The sequence below is a fragment of the Ranitomeya variabilis genome, chromosome 7 (genome assembly GCF_051348905.1).
Source record: "Ranitomeya variabilis isolate aRanVar5 chromosome 7, aRanVar5.hap1, whole genome shotgun sequence".
NCBI classification, from domain to species: Eukaryota; Metazoa; Chordata; class Amphibia; order Anura; family Dendrobatidae; genus Ranitomeya; species Ranitomeya variabilis.
The window spans coordinates 178,329,886-178,344,988 of record NC_135238.1 but is presented as its reverse complement, the minus strand read 5'-3'; the positions used below and the strand labels follow the sequence as shown (position 1 = coordinate 178,344,988).

General features: G+C 46.0%; 1 protein-coding gene across 4 annotated transcripts in view; it reads right to left on the bottom strand.

Annotated features, from left to right (window-relative positions):
• TRPM8 (transient receptor potential cation channel subfamily M member 8) overlaps positions 1–13,203 on the bottom strand; it is a 173,801-nt gene extending 160,598 nt beyond the window's left edge. For all 4 annotated transcript variants that reach the window (XM_077272379.1, XM_077272381.1, XM_077272383.1 and 1 more), the window contains exon 1: positions 12,924–13,203. The gene's annotated coding sequence lies outside the window, so the exon portion shown is untranslated. The remainder of the gene's footprint in view (positions 1–12,923) is intronic.
• Positions 13,204–15,103: the final 1,900 nt, after the last annotated feature.

Sequence of the window (15,103 nt, the reverse complement as noted above, 5' to 3'; positions counted from 1 at the left end):
TGCACACGATGCAGAATTAGTTTAGATCCGCAGCGGATTTTTCCCTGCAGAAATGCTACAGTTCTGCACAGTGATTTACAGTACAATGTAAATCAATTGGTAAAAAAAAAAAGCTGCGCTAATGGTGCGGAAAAATCCGCATGAAAACCATGGCGGAACAAAAGAAGTAGCATGCTACTTCGGACCCCTTCCATAATAGAAATCTGCAGGGGTAAAATCCGCAGAAAATCCGCATCAAAAACGCACAAAATCCGCATAAAATCCACGGCAAATCAGCACCTGCGTTTTCTGCCAGGAGATGCGGATTTTGTGCGGAAAATTCAGCACCCCAATCTGCAATGTGTGCACATAGCCTTAGAGATAGATGCTGGTTATGTAATACAGCCAGCAGTGGTCGAACCGAGCAGATTAGGGGCCCGCCGATGCCAGCCCCTACTTCAACTGAATATGCGTCATAGGACGCACATGCAACTGAAGTGTATTGCATGCCAAAATCAGCTGCTGGCTTCAGAAGCGGAGGTCACATGGAGTGGGAGCACTGGGAAGGTCAGTAGGAGCGTTTTTTCCTGTTTAATGAACAACAGTGGGGTCATATACCAAGATGGAGGGGCCATAAGGCAGGATGGGGGGTCATATACTAGGATGGAAGCCGTATATTAGGATGAGACATATTCCTGGGTGGGAGACGTATGCCAGGATGGGCTCTGCATTATACTATATGGAGGACTATGGGATGTGGGTTATACAACATGTGGGACTATGGGCTGCGCACTATACTACATTTAGGACTATGGGCTGTGCATTATACTATATGGAGGACTATGGGGTGTGCATTATACTCTATGGAGGATTATGGAGGGTGCATTATATTAGGGCTGTATGGAGGAGTATGGGGAGTGCATTATACTATATGGAGGACTGTGGGGATGCAGTATACTGTAGGGGGCACTATGAACTGTGCATTATGCTATACTGAGGACTATGGGGAGTGCATTATACTTCTATGTTCCCCCTGGTGAGTATAATGGTTTACTTTTTTTTCTATACATTAAAGAACAGAGGCAGAACAGGGAATATAAATACCAGGATGGGGCCCAAGGGACACATACCAGGATTGAGGGCATATATATACACCATAATGAGGGACATACATACCAGGATGGAAGACATATATGTACTATATACATAAATATATACAGCTCTGGAAAAAATTAAGAGACCATCACATCAAAACCCTGTCATGGGGAGCCCAGTCTCCAGACCTGAACCCCATTGAAAACCTCTGCGATGTAATCAAGAGGATGATGGATAGTCACAAGCCATCAAAGAAGAACTGCTTACATGTTTATACCAGGAGCAGTGTGAAAGACTGGTGGAAAGCATGCCAAGACGCATGAAAGCTGTGCTTAAAAATCATGGTTATTCCACAAAATATTGATTTCTGAACTCTTAATGAGTTAAAACATTAGTATTGTTGTTTATGTTGATTATAAACTTGTTTTCTTTGCATTATTTGAGGTCTGAAAGTACTGTTTGTTTTTCTTATTTTGACCATTTTTCTCTGTCAGAAAAAAATACAACATTTATTGCTTGGAAATTCGGAGACATGTTGTCAGAAGTTTATAGACTAAAAAAAAATTACATTTTACTCAAAATTATACCTATAAAGAGAAAAATCAGGCAAGCTGAACATTTTGCATTGGTCTCAATTTTTTGCAGTATTTCGGGGGGGGGGGGGGCTTTGGGGGGGGGGGCTTTAGACCCTGGTCCAAATCTTGCACTGACTCATCAGACTCTAATTACGTCTCTGACAGCCAGCACCGAGTGTGGAGAAAGCTCAGCTTTTGAGCCCCCGCTACACTTGAGGAACCCAGCATGAATGAACTGATATATCTATATGAGAAATAGACAATTATAAATTTGTGCTAGGGTATAACCTCTATGACTGCCCCTCAGTCTGCTTGCACAATAAATGTACTGGCTTGTTGTGCAACCCACAAATATAGATCATTGGTTGCTTATCTACCACCCACACTGAATTAGTGTAACACTCGTTACAAAGGCTGCCTGTGGATGTCGGTAAAATAGCGATAAAATATAATAAAAAAACAATGAGAAAGTGAGTGGGATCACGCTCGTGGGATCACGCTCGTGGGATCAAGCGTCCCTCGGGTGCCGGATACCGAGGGACGCTTGTCACCGACCAGGACAGCGACGCAGGACACTTGGCCTTTATACAAATTTTATCGATTGTGAATGACCTAGGAGTGGATATCAGAGACATCAGCATTTAGAAAGAAGTCACAAGACAGCAGGTAATTTCCTTCATTAGAACGAGCGCGATCCCACTCACTTTCTCATTGTTTTTTTATTATATTTTATCGTTATTTTACCGACATCCACAGGCAGCCTTTGTAACGAGCGTTACACTAATTCAGTGTGGGTGGTAGATAAGCAACCAATGTTCTATATTTTTTGGGTTGCACAACGAGCCAGTACATTTATCGTTCAAGCAGACTGAGGGGCAGTCATAGAGGTTATACCCTAGCACAAATTTATAATTTTCTATTTCTCAATTTTGTTTATTGGGACAAATGAGTGGTATTGTCCTATAATTTGCAGCTGGGGCACCAAACTACGCTAGCGGCACTGGTTTCATCTGTATCCCCTTGATATATCTATATGCATTAAAAGGTTAATAGAGAAACAATAATAGAAACAACAAATGTGATACTGTTTCTGGAGGAAAGCAGCCATGTTTTAAAACCATTGTAGGGGTTTCACTCACTCAAGTGCGACGGCTGAGACTTAGGAGGCATGTTCCATCAAAAGTTCAAAGGTTTATTGCTTCATAAACCTCATAGCAGAACAAAAAAACAAATAGCTTTTAGCTTAGGCAAAAAGGAGAAAACAAGTGTCCAGTCCTTCAGGCTCAGTCCTGGAGCCTTAACACACTGTGGAGGCTAGCACCTCCACACATATCTACTGTGTTAAGCATTAGGCTTTCTTTTATAGGTCTAACCACACCCAGAACCCATCACATGATCAGACATGTGGTTGTGACATCACCACAGGTCCTGAAACACATATAGGTAGCTATGGTTACATCACAGCCATCTATGTGACACATATCTCCCGTCGATTAGACACCCTTTAGCCACGCTACATACCTCCCCCTCTGCCTAAAGCCGTGGGGCTTGGCACTTTCCCCCACTAGACAAGGGATTCTTGACAGGGCATCAGCATTACCGTGCAGCTTTCCGGCCCTATGTTCCACATGGAAACAGAAGTCCTGCAGGGCTAAGAACCAACGGGTAACCCTAGCATTTCTACCCTTCGTTTCCCTCATCCACCTAAGTGGGGCATGGTCGGATATCAGTCTAAATTTACATCCCAGCAGATAGTACCGTAATGTGTCCACCGCCCATTTTATGGCCAAGCACTCCTTCTCAACGACTGAGTAGTTCTTTTCAGACGAGGACAGCTTCCTACTCAGATAGAGAACAGGATGCTCCTCCCCATGTAGTTCTTGGGAAAGGACTGCTCCTACCCCAACATCTGAGGCATCTGTCTGAAGAATAAACTCTTTCTTGAAGTTTGGGGCCATCAGAACGGGTTGTTTACACAAAGCCTCTTTCATTTCTTGGAAGGCTGACTCTGTTTCTTCGGACCACTTAACCATTACTGATTTTGTCCCTTTTAGCAGGTCAGTCAGAGGCGCAGCCATTGTGGCAAAGTTTGGGATGAACCTCCTGTAATATCCTACGATTCCCAGGAAGGCTTTAACTTGCTTTTTGGAAACTGGTTTTGGCCATGTTTGAATTGCCTCCACTTTACTGATTTGGGGGTTTTATTTCTCCATGACCCACTATATATCCAAGGTACTTAGCTTCTTCTTTAGCCAAGGCACACTTATTCGGGTTTATTGTAAACCCCGCCTCTCTTATAGCATCAAACACCACTTGGACCTTTTCCAGATGACTCTCCCAGTCCCAGCTAAAGATGACGATATCATCCAAGTACGCAGCAGCGTATGCCTTATGGGGTGCAAGGATTCTATCCATAGCCCTCTGGAAGGTCGCCGGAGCTCCCTGTAGGCCAAACGGCATCCGGACATACTGGAAACATCCATCTGGTGTAGAAAATGCCGTCTTCTCCTTGGCTTCCTGTGCCATGGGGATCTGCCAATACCCCTTCGTCAAATCCAAGGTGGTTATGTACCTGGCGGGCCCAAGCCTTTCGATGAGCTCATCAACACGGGGCATGGGATATGCGTCGAACTTGGAGACCTCATTCAACTTCCTATAGTCATTGCAAAATCTCCACTCCCCATCAGGTTTTGGGACCAGGACAATTGGGCTCGACCAACCGCTCTTGGATTCCTCAATGACTCCAAGCTTCAACATACGCTCCACTTCCTTAGAGATTACTTCTCGATGGGCCTCAGGAATTCGATAGGGCCTCATGTTCACGCGCACATGTGGCTCTGTCAAGACCTCATGCTCTATGACCTTCGTGTACCCAGGCAACTCAGAAAACAGGTCCCTGTTCTTCTGGAGTAACTCCCGGCACTGCTGTTTCTGGGCCTTCGATAGCGTCTCCGCTATAGTAACCCCTCCAACCTCACCTTCTGGGTTTCTTAGCAGAGATGGAGTTACTGCCGGCTCTCTATCTTGCCATGGCTTGATGAGGTTGACATGGTAGACTTGGATTGGTTTCTGTCTACCTGGTTGGTGAATTTTATAGTTTACCTCACCAACCTTCTCTACGACCTCATATGGCCCTTGCCATTTGGCCTAGAACTTGCTCTCCAGCGTCGGAACTAACACAAGAACTCGGTCTCCCGGTTTGAACTGCCTAACTCTTGCAGACCGGTTGTAGACCCTGGCCTGAGCTTCTTGTGCCTGGAGGAGGTGTTCTTTCACGATAGGCATCACCTTTGCAAACCTCTGCTGCATCAGGGCCACATGCTCAATGACGCTTCTGTGGGGCGTAACTTCGGCTTCCCAAGTTTCCTTGGCTATATCCAGGAGTCCTCTCGGATGTCGGCCATATAGAAGCTCAAATGGTGAGAACCCTGTGGAGGCCTGTGGAACTTCACGAATGGAAAACATCAGATATGGTAAGAGACAGTCCCAGTCTCTACCGTCTTTCTCTATAGCTTTTCTCAGCATGCTTTTCAGTGTTTTGTTAAATCTCTCAACAAGACCATCTGACTGGGGATGGTACACCGAGGTCCTCAACTGGGAGATTTTCAGGACTTTGCATAACTCCCTCATCACCTTGCTCATGAAAGGTGTCCCCTGGTCAGTCAGAATCTCCTTCGGCAGACCTGTCCAGGAAAACACATGGACCAACTCGCGGGCTATACTCTTCGAGGAAGAATTTCTCAGAGGAATTGCCTCAGGATAGCGTGTGGCATAGTTCAGGATGACTAATATATACTGATGGCCCCGGGCTGATTTAACTAAGGGACTGACCAAGTCCATGGCAATTCTCTTGAATGATACCTCAATAATGGGCAATGGCACAAGGGGGCTCCGGAAATGAGGACTGGGGGCAGTTAGCTGACATGTAGGGCAAGACCTGCAATAGTTCACTATTTCCCGGTGACACCCAGGCCAATAGAACCTCTGCACAACCCGTTCCTGCATTTTTTCCACCCCTAGGTGTCCACCCAAGATGTGGGAATGGGTCATATCCAATACCTTCCGTCTATATGGACCCGGCACTACCAACTGCTCTATCAACTCCTCCCTCATTTTCGTGACTCGGTACAACAACTCGCCATTCATCAGAAAATGCGGAAATCTTGTGTCTGCCCCCGGCTCCTGTGCAACCCCATTAATAACTGTGACATTATTAAAGGCTTCTGTTATGGACTGGTGATTCAGGAGCGACATGCGACGAGCTCTGAGCAGGTGGTATCTATACTGACCGCAGTTCCTGATCTCAACACAACACTAGAAGTAGCCGTGGGATGTTCCTGTCACTCCCTAGACACCTCGTCACAGCCTAAGAGTTAACTACCCCTAAAGGTAGAAACAGGAAAGCTATCTTGCCTCAGAGAAAATCCCCAAAGGATAGGACAGCCCCCCACAAATAATGACTGTGAGTGGAGAGGGAAATGACATTCGTAGAATGAAACAAGATGTAGCAAAGGAGGCCACTTCTAGCTAGACAGATAGTACAGGACAGAACACTGTGCGGTCAGTAATAAAAACTAGAAAAAGTCCACCGCAGAGAATGTAAAAATCTCCACACCTGACTAAAGGTGTGGAGGGCAAAATCTGCTGCCCAGAGCTTCCAGCTTAGCTGAATAGATCCATACTGATAAGCTGGACTAAAGAGAAAAAACATAAAATGTGCTGAACAATAAGTCCACAACAAGTGGACTCAAAAGGACAAGCAAGGACTTATCTTTGCTGAACTGGTCAGAGTGTCAGAGAAATCCAAAAGAGCTGTGACTCCAAGCAGGAACAATTGACAACTGGCAAAGACTGAGGGATAAGGCCAGACTAAAATAGCGAAGCCAGAAAGACGATCAGTGGAAGCAGCTTCTGATGCTAAATCCAAGAAGCGGCCATTCCACTCAAAACCACCGGAGGGAGCCCAAGAGCAGAACTCACAAAAGTGCCACTTACAACCACTGGAGGGAGCCCAAGAGCGGAATTCACAACAGTACCCCCCCTTGAGGAGGGGTCATCGAACCCTCACCAGAGCCCCCAGGCCGATCAGGACGAGGCAAGTGAAAAGCACGAACCAAATCGGCAGCATGGACATCGGAGGCAACAACCCAAGAATTATCCTCCTGGCCATAACCCTTCCACTTGACAAGATACTGAAGCCTCCGCCTCGAAAAACGAGAATCCAAAATTTTCTCAACCACATATTCCAACTCCCCCTCAACCAACACCGGGGCAGGAGGATCAACAGAGGGAACAACGGGTACCACATATCACCGCAACAAAGATCTATGGAAAACATTGTGGATGGCAAAAGAGGCTGGAAGGGCCAAACGAAAAGGCACTGGATTGATAATCTCAGAAATCTTATAAGGACCAATAAACCGAGGCTTGAACTTAGGGGAAGAAACCTTCATAGGAACATGACGAGAAGATAACCAGACTAAATCCCCCACCCGAAGCCGAGGACCAACACACCTACGGCGGTTAGCAAAACGTTGAGCCTTTTCCTGAGACAACGTCAAATTGTCTACCACATGAGTCCAAATCTGCTGTAACCTGTCCATCACAGAATCCACACCAGGACAATCAGAAGGCTCAACCTGCCCTGAAGAAAAATGAGGATGGAAACCAAAATTACAAAAGAAAGGCGAAACCAAAGTAGCCGAACTGGCCCGATTATTAAAGGCAAACTCGGCCAACGGCAAGAAAGCCACCCAATCATCCTGATCAGCAGACACAAAGCATCTCAAATAGGTTTCCAAGATTTGATTAGTTCGCTCAGTTTGGCCATTTGTCTGAGGATGGAACGCCGAAGAAAAAGACAAATTAATGCCCATCCTAGCACAAAAGGCCCGCCAAAACCTAGAAACAAACTGGGAACCTCTGTCAGACACAATATTCTCCGGAATGCCATGCAAACGAACCACATGCTGAAAAAACAATGGAACCAAATCAGAGGAGGAAGGCAATTTAGGCAAAGGTACCAAATGGACCATTTTAGAGAACCGGTCACAAACCACCCAGATAACAGACATCTTCTGGGACACAGGAAGATCTGAAATAAAATCCATGGAAATATGCGTCCAGGGCCTCTCAGGGACAGGCAAAGGCGAAAGCAACCCACTAGCGCGGGAACAGCAAGGCTTAGCCCGGGCACAAGTCCCACAAGACTGCACAAAAGAACGCACATCCCGCGACAAGGAAGGCCACCAAAAGGACCTAGCAACCAAATCTCTGGTACCAAAAATCCCAGGATGACCGGCCAACACCGAACAATGGACCTCAGAAATTACCTTACTTGTCCATCTATCAGGAACAAACAGCTTCCCCATAGGACAGCGGTCAGGCTTATCAGCCTGAAATTCCTGAAGCACCCGCCGCAAATCAGGGGAGATGGCAGAAAGAATCACCCCTTCCCTAAGAATGCCAACCGGCTCAAGGACTCCAGGAGAATCTGGCAAAAAACTCCTAGAGAGGGCATCCGCTTTAACATTCTTAGATCCTGGAAGATATGAGACCACAAAATCGAAACGGGAGAAAAACAGGGACCATTGAGCCTGTCTAGGGTTCAGCCGCTTGGCCGACTCGAGGTAAATCAGATTCTTATGATCGGTCAAGACCACAAAGCGGTGCTTGGCTCCCTCAAGCCAATGTCGCCACTCTTCAAATGCCCACTTCATAGCCAACAATTCCCGATTGCCGACATCATAATTGCGTTCCGCAGGTGAAAACTTTCGGGAAAAGAAGGCACACGGTTTCATCAAGGAACCATCAGAATTCCTCTGTGACAAAACGGCCCCTGCCCCAATCTCAGAAGCGTCAACCTCAACCTGAAAAGGAAGAGAAACATCCGGCTGACGCAACACAGGAGCAGAAGTAAATCGGCGTTTAAGCTCCTGAAAGGCCTCAACAGCCGCAGAGGACCAATTCGTCACATCAGCGCCTTTCTTCGTCAAATCGGTCAGGGGCTTAACCACACTGGAAAAGTTGGCAATGAAACGGCGATAAAAATTAGCAAAGCCCAAAAATTTCTGAAGGCTCTTCACAGATGTGGGTTGAATCCAGTCATGAATGGCTTGGACCTTAACAGGATCCATTTCTATAGACAAAGGAGAAAAAATAAACCCCAAAAAAGAGACCTTCTGAACTCCAAATAGGCACTTAGACCCCTTCACAAATAAGGCATTATCACGAAGGATCTGGAATACCATCCTGACCTGCTTCACATGAGACTCCCAATCATCAGAAAAAATCAAAATATCATCCAAATACACAATCAAGAATTTATCAAGATAATTGCGGAAAATATCATGCATGAAGGACTGAAACACAGAAGGAGCATTAGAAAGCCCGAAAGGCATCACAACAGGTATTCAAAATGGCCTTCGGGCATATTAAATGCAGTTTTCCATTCGTCACCCTGTTTAATACGAACAAGATTATATGCCCCTCGAAGGTCAATCTTGGTAAACCAACTAGCCCCCTTAATCCGAGCAAACAAATCAGAAAGCAAAGGTAAAGGGTATTGGAATTTGACCGTGATCTTATTAAGAAGGCGATAATCAATACAGGGTCTCAAGGAGCCATCCTTCTTGGCAACAAAAAAGAATCCCGCTCCCAATGGTGGCGAAGACGGCCGAATATGCCCCTTCTCCAAAGACTCCTTAACATAACTCCGCATGGCGGCATGCTCTGGCACAGACAGATTGAAAAGTCGGCCCTTAGGGAACTTACAGCCAGGAATCAAGTCAATAGCACAATCACAGTCCCTATGTGGAGGAAGGGAACTGGATTTGGGCTCATCAAATACATCCTGGAAATCTGACAAAAATTCAGGAACATCAGAAGAGGGGGAAGAGGAAATTGACATCAAAGGAACGTCACTATGTACCCCTTGACAACCCCAACTAGTCACAGACATAGATTTCCAATCCAGCACTGGATTGTGTACTTGTAACCATGGAAAACCCAGTACAACAACATCATGTAAATTATGCAACACCAGAAAACGGCAATCTTCCTGATATGCTGGAGCCATGCACATAGTCAGCTGAGTCCAATACTGAGGTTTATTCTTGGCCAACGGTGTAGCATCAATACCCCTCAAAGGAATAGGGCTCTGCAAAGGCTGCAAAGAAAAACCACAGCGCCTGGCGAATTCTAAGTCCATTAAGTTCAGGGCAGCGCCTGAATCCACAAATGCCTGGCCCATGACAGAAAAGGATGACAAAGAGCAAATCAGGGTCACAGACAGGAGAAATTTAGGCTGTACAGTACTGATGGTAACAGATCTAGCGACCCTCTTAGTACGCTTAGGGCAATCAGAAATAGCATGAGCAGAATCACCACAGTAAAAACACAGCCCATACTGACGTCTGTATCCCCGCTGTTCTGCTCTAGTCAAAATCCTATCACATTGCATAGGCTCAGGACTCTGTTCAGAGGACACTGCCATATGGTGCACCACTTTGCGCTCGCGCAGGCGCTGATCAATCTGAATGGCTAGAGACATAGATTCGCTCAAACCAACAGGCGTGGGGAACCCCACCATAACATCTTTAAGGGCTTCAGAAAGACCCTTTCTGAAAATTGCTGCCAGAGCATCCTCATTCCATTTAGTGAGCACAGACCATTTTCTAAATTTCTGGCAGTATAATTCTGCCGCTTCCTGACCCTGACACAGGGCCAACAAGGTTTTTTCTGCATGCTCCACAGAGTTAGGTTCATCATACAATAATCCGAGCGATTGAAAAAATGCATCTACATTAAGCAATGCCGGATCCCCTGACTCAAGGGAGAATGCCCATTCCTGAGGGTCACCACGCAGCAGAGAAATGACTATTTTAACTTGCTGAATGGGATTTCAGAGCAAAAAACAATTTGCAGTTATTTTTAAAGTTCAAAAATTTGGATCTATCCCCATAAAACAAATCTGGAGTAGGAATTCTAGGCTCTAAAGTCGGAGTCTGGACAACATAATCTTGGATACTCTGCACTTTTGCAGCAAGTTGATCCACACGAGAGAACAAACCCTGAACATCCATGCCCGCGCCAAAATCCTGAACCACCCAGAGATTACGAGGAAGAAAAAAGACAAAACAGACCAAAGAAAAAAAAATGGCTCAGAACTCTTTTTTTTCCTTCTTTTGAGATGCATTTAACTCATCTTTGGCCAGTTGTACTGTTATGGACTGGTGATTCAGGAGCGACATGCGACGAGCTCTGAGCAGGTGGTAACTATACTGACCGCAGTTCCTGATCTCAACACAACACTAGAAGTAGCCGTGGGATGTTCCTGTCACTCCCTAGACACCTCGTCACAGCCTAAGAGCTAACTACCCCTAAAGGTAGAAACAGGAAAGCTATCTTGCCTCAGAGAAAATCCCCAAAGGATAGGTCAGCCCCCCACAAATAATGACTGTGAGTGGAGAGGGAAATGACATACGTAGAATGAAACAAGATGTAGCAAAGGAGGCCACTTCTAGCTAGACAGATAGTACAGGACAGAACACTGTGCAGTCAGTAATAAAAACTAAAAAAAGTCCACCGCAGAGAATGTAAAAATCTCCACACCTGACTAAAGGTGTGGAGGGCAAAATCTGCTGCCCAGAGCTTCCAGCTTAGCTGAATAGATTCATACTGATAAGCTGGACTAAAGAGAAAAAACATAAAATGTGCTGAACAATAAGTCCACAACAAGTGGACTCAAAAGGACAAGCAAGGACTTATCTTTGCTGAACTGGTCAGAGTGTCAGAGAAATCCAAAAGAGCTGTGACTCCAAGCAGGAACAATTGACAACTGGCAAAGACTGAGGGATAAGGCCAGACTAAAATAGCCAAGCCAGAAAGACGATCAGTGGAAGCAGCTGCTGATGCTAAATCCAACAAGCGGCCATTCCACTCAAAACCACCGGAGGGAGCCCAAGAGCAGAACTCACAAAAGTGCCACTTACAACCACCGGAGGGAGCCCAAGAGCGGAATTCACAACAGGCTTCCCTGAGAGTTGGGTCCCTATGTTGGGCAGTCCCAAAATTTTCACCGGTTACCTCTAACTCCAGAATGTCAGATGCAGGGGACACTTCCTCTTCATCCCCAAGCAGGACACAAAAAGGAAACCTGTCTGTCTCTGGGTGTGGCGATACCTTTTTAGGGTTCATTGGTTCCCTACTCTTGCTAGTGACCTCAGAACTCTTACCCCACAAAACCCAAAACAAACAGAAATCCCGACCAATAATTATAGGGTGCAACAAGTCCCGAATGATGCCAACTTCATGGTACTCAGTGCCACACGCCGTTTCAATATCCACCCTGGCCATAGAGTAGACCTTGGCATCACCATGTATGCACCGCACGCCGACCTTCTTTCCCGGGAGCAGGTGGAGAGGGAAAGTGGCCCTCACCAGGGTCACTAAGCTCCCTGAGTCTAACAGCGCCGTTGCTGCTCGACCGTTCACCTTTACAGAACACGCTTGAGGCCCCTCGTTGGGCGGAGAGTTCACACTGCAGGCTGGATATGCATAGTATGAACTACGGCGTCCCATGCTGCAGTCCATCTGCTCAGTGGTCTGGGAACAACGGGCAGCTATATATCCTGGCCTGTGGCACCTCCAGCAAATAATATCACCCATAGGGACCTTGGGCACCACCTCCCCCGCCCTTTGTACCTTGGACGCGCCACCCCTTTTTGGGACTCAGCACCTTTCTGGGACCCCCAGTACGGCATGGGCTGCCTCCCAAAGGAGCCTTCCATCCCTTGGTATCTCTCGACCAGTCCGATCAGTTCGTCAGCACTCTGGGGATCACCCTCGGCAACCCAAGTCCGTATGGACCTCGGGAGGTAATGCACAAACCGATCCATCATCACCCTTTCTACCATCTGTGCAGGCGTAGAGGACTCTGGCTGCAGCCATTTCTGGACCAGGTGCAACAGGTCAAACATTTGGGAGCGAGGCGGTTTGTCCCGGTGATAGGCCCAGCAGTGAACTCGCTGTGCCCTAACAGTCAGTGTCACCCCCAAACATGCAAGAACCTCGGCTTTCAATTTGTGATACTCCTTGGCATCCTGCAAGGTCAAATCATAGTATGCCTTCTGAGGTTCCCCCATCAGGTAAGGCGCCAATACCTCTGCCCTGTTCTGGCGGTAGTTTTTCCCTCTCAGCAACCCTCTCAAACACCGTCAGCAGGAAGGCCTCAACATCATCCCCGGGAGTCATTTTCTGCAATGCGCGTCTTACCGTCTTCCGGACGTGGGTGTCATCAGCCAGACCTGGGGTTGGGGCGCTCGTCTTGCCCTGGATGGCGGTTGCCAGAAGCTGCATCTGCTGCCGTTGCTCCTGCTGGCTCTGCCGTTGCTCCTGCTTGCTCTGTTGTATCTGCTGCATCAACAGCTTGTTGGTCTCTTGCTGGTTCTGTTGCAACTGCTGCATAAACAGCCTGTTAGTCTCTTGCTGCTGTGACTGCGACTGGACCAAGTGTTTCAGCAGGTCCTCCATTTTCCCCGGCAATGCTTGCTGGCTTACAACAGACTTAACCCAGGACATTCAATAATAGACTTATGTCTCCGCTGGGAACGCTGCCCGCACGTCTACCACCAATTGTAGGGGTTTCACTCACTCAAGTGCGACGGCTGAGACTTAGGAGGCATGTTCCATCAAAAGTTCAAAGGTTTATTGCTTCATAAACCTCATAGCAGAACAAAAAAACAAATAGCTTTTAGCTTAGGCAAAAAGAAGAAAACAAGTGTCCAGTCCTTCAGGCTCAGTCCTGGAGCCTTAACACACTCTGGAGGCTAGCACCTCCACACATATCTACTGTGTAAAGCGTTAGGCTTTCTTTTATAGGTCTAACCACACCCAGAACCCATCACATGATCAGACATGTGGTTGTGACATCACCACAGGTCCTGAAACACATATAGGTAGCTATGGTTACATCACAGTGGCAAGCCATCTATGTGACACATATCTCCCATCGATTAGACACCCTTTAGCCACGCTACACCATGTACAACCCCTTTATCTAGAAAAAAAAAAACTTACTGCAATTCTTGGTGTGTCCCCTCTTAACTTATACAATAATGACAATAGACCTATTAGTAATGCTTAAAGGGAATCTGTCCATAAGAACAACCCTCCTAAGTTGTCTATATGGGCATGCAGGTCATAAAAAGTTGAATAAAATGATGCCTTTATATCTGCAATCTGAAGCTTTATTCCTGAGAAATCCACTTTTTTCTTAATATGTAAATGAGCTGTTAAGATCTATGGGTGGGACACAAATCTCAGTGAAAATCAGTATTTAGAGCTTATGTTAAATGAAAGGGGGCAGTTGCATCAAACATATTTTGCATTTCTTAAGTCGCGACTTATTGTGTTATGCTATAGTCAACCCTTTATAAATTATATAAAAGGCAGGAGAGACCATGTTTTCTAGATCTACATTTTGTGGAACAAGAGTGATGTAGCAGATCAGAGACATGTACTAGTGCAAAAAGTGGATCCTGCTGCAAATTGTTGAATGCCCTTTCATAAGAACGCAGTCAGAAGGCAGTATAAATCAGGCAGAGATTGGACTGCAATGCTTCAACTAGAAACAGCTCTTCCGACCCGTGCGTGGCAACTACATAGAAATATATGAAGCTGTCACACTCGGGTCATTGTGATGTGATCTAGACCCAATATATATATACAGCTGTCTGACTGTGCCTCAATAGTGATAGTAACCCCTGTGTTTCTCACCTTTCCTGGCCCTGCTCCCTTCTCCAACAGCCACCTCCCTTTGTTGTAGACCACGTCGGATTTTACAAACCACCTGGCGGCCTCATTTGACATCATTACCCAAAGACTTTTAAGGTTGACTGAGACAGGATTTTTTATTCTCATTTTTTTTTAGGAGTTTCTGGTTTGGCTAAATGAATAGTAAAGGAGTTGTTTGGTCTTCTAAATAATTTCTGCCGTCACTCTATGTGACTGCAAATGTCTGAATTCTTCCAGCGTGCGCCCCACACGCTGTCAGATAGAGCCGATGGTCACGTGACCCAAGTATACGATTCTCATACGTGTGGTCATGTTGACACAAGTGAACTGAGAGAGGCCAAGCATATCTGGTCGGAATGTGACCAGAAGTATGCAAATCATACGTACTTGTGGTCACATGGAGTACGGCGTGGGACAGAATGATGGACAGGTGAATTATATTGTGGTTTTTTATTTTTGTTTTATTACAGGAGACGAGGGATTCAGTGGAAAGAGCATTACGTGAGTATAACTGGGTTTGTTATTTTTAAATAAAAATGGAAAAGTGTGTTTTTGTTATTTTTTCATATAAAATTCTTTATTTTGGCTGTGTCTTTATTTATCATATAACTACAGGATTAGTAATGGATAGGTGTCTTATAGGCGCCTCTCTATTAATA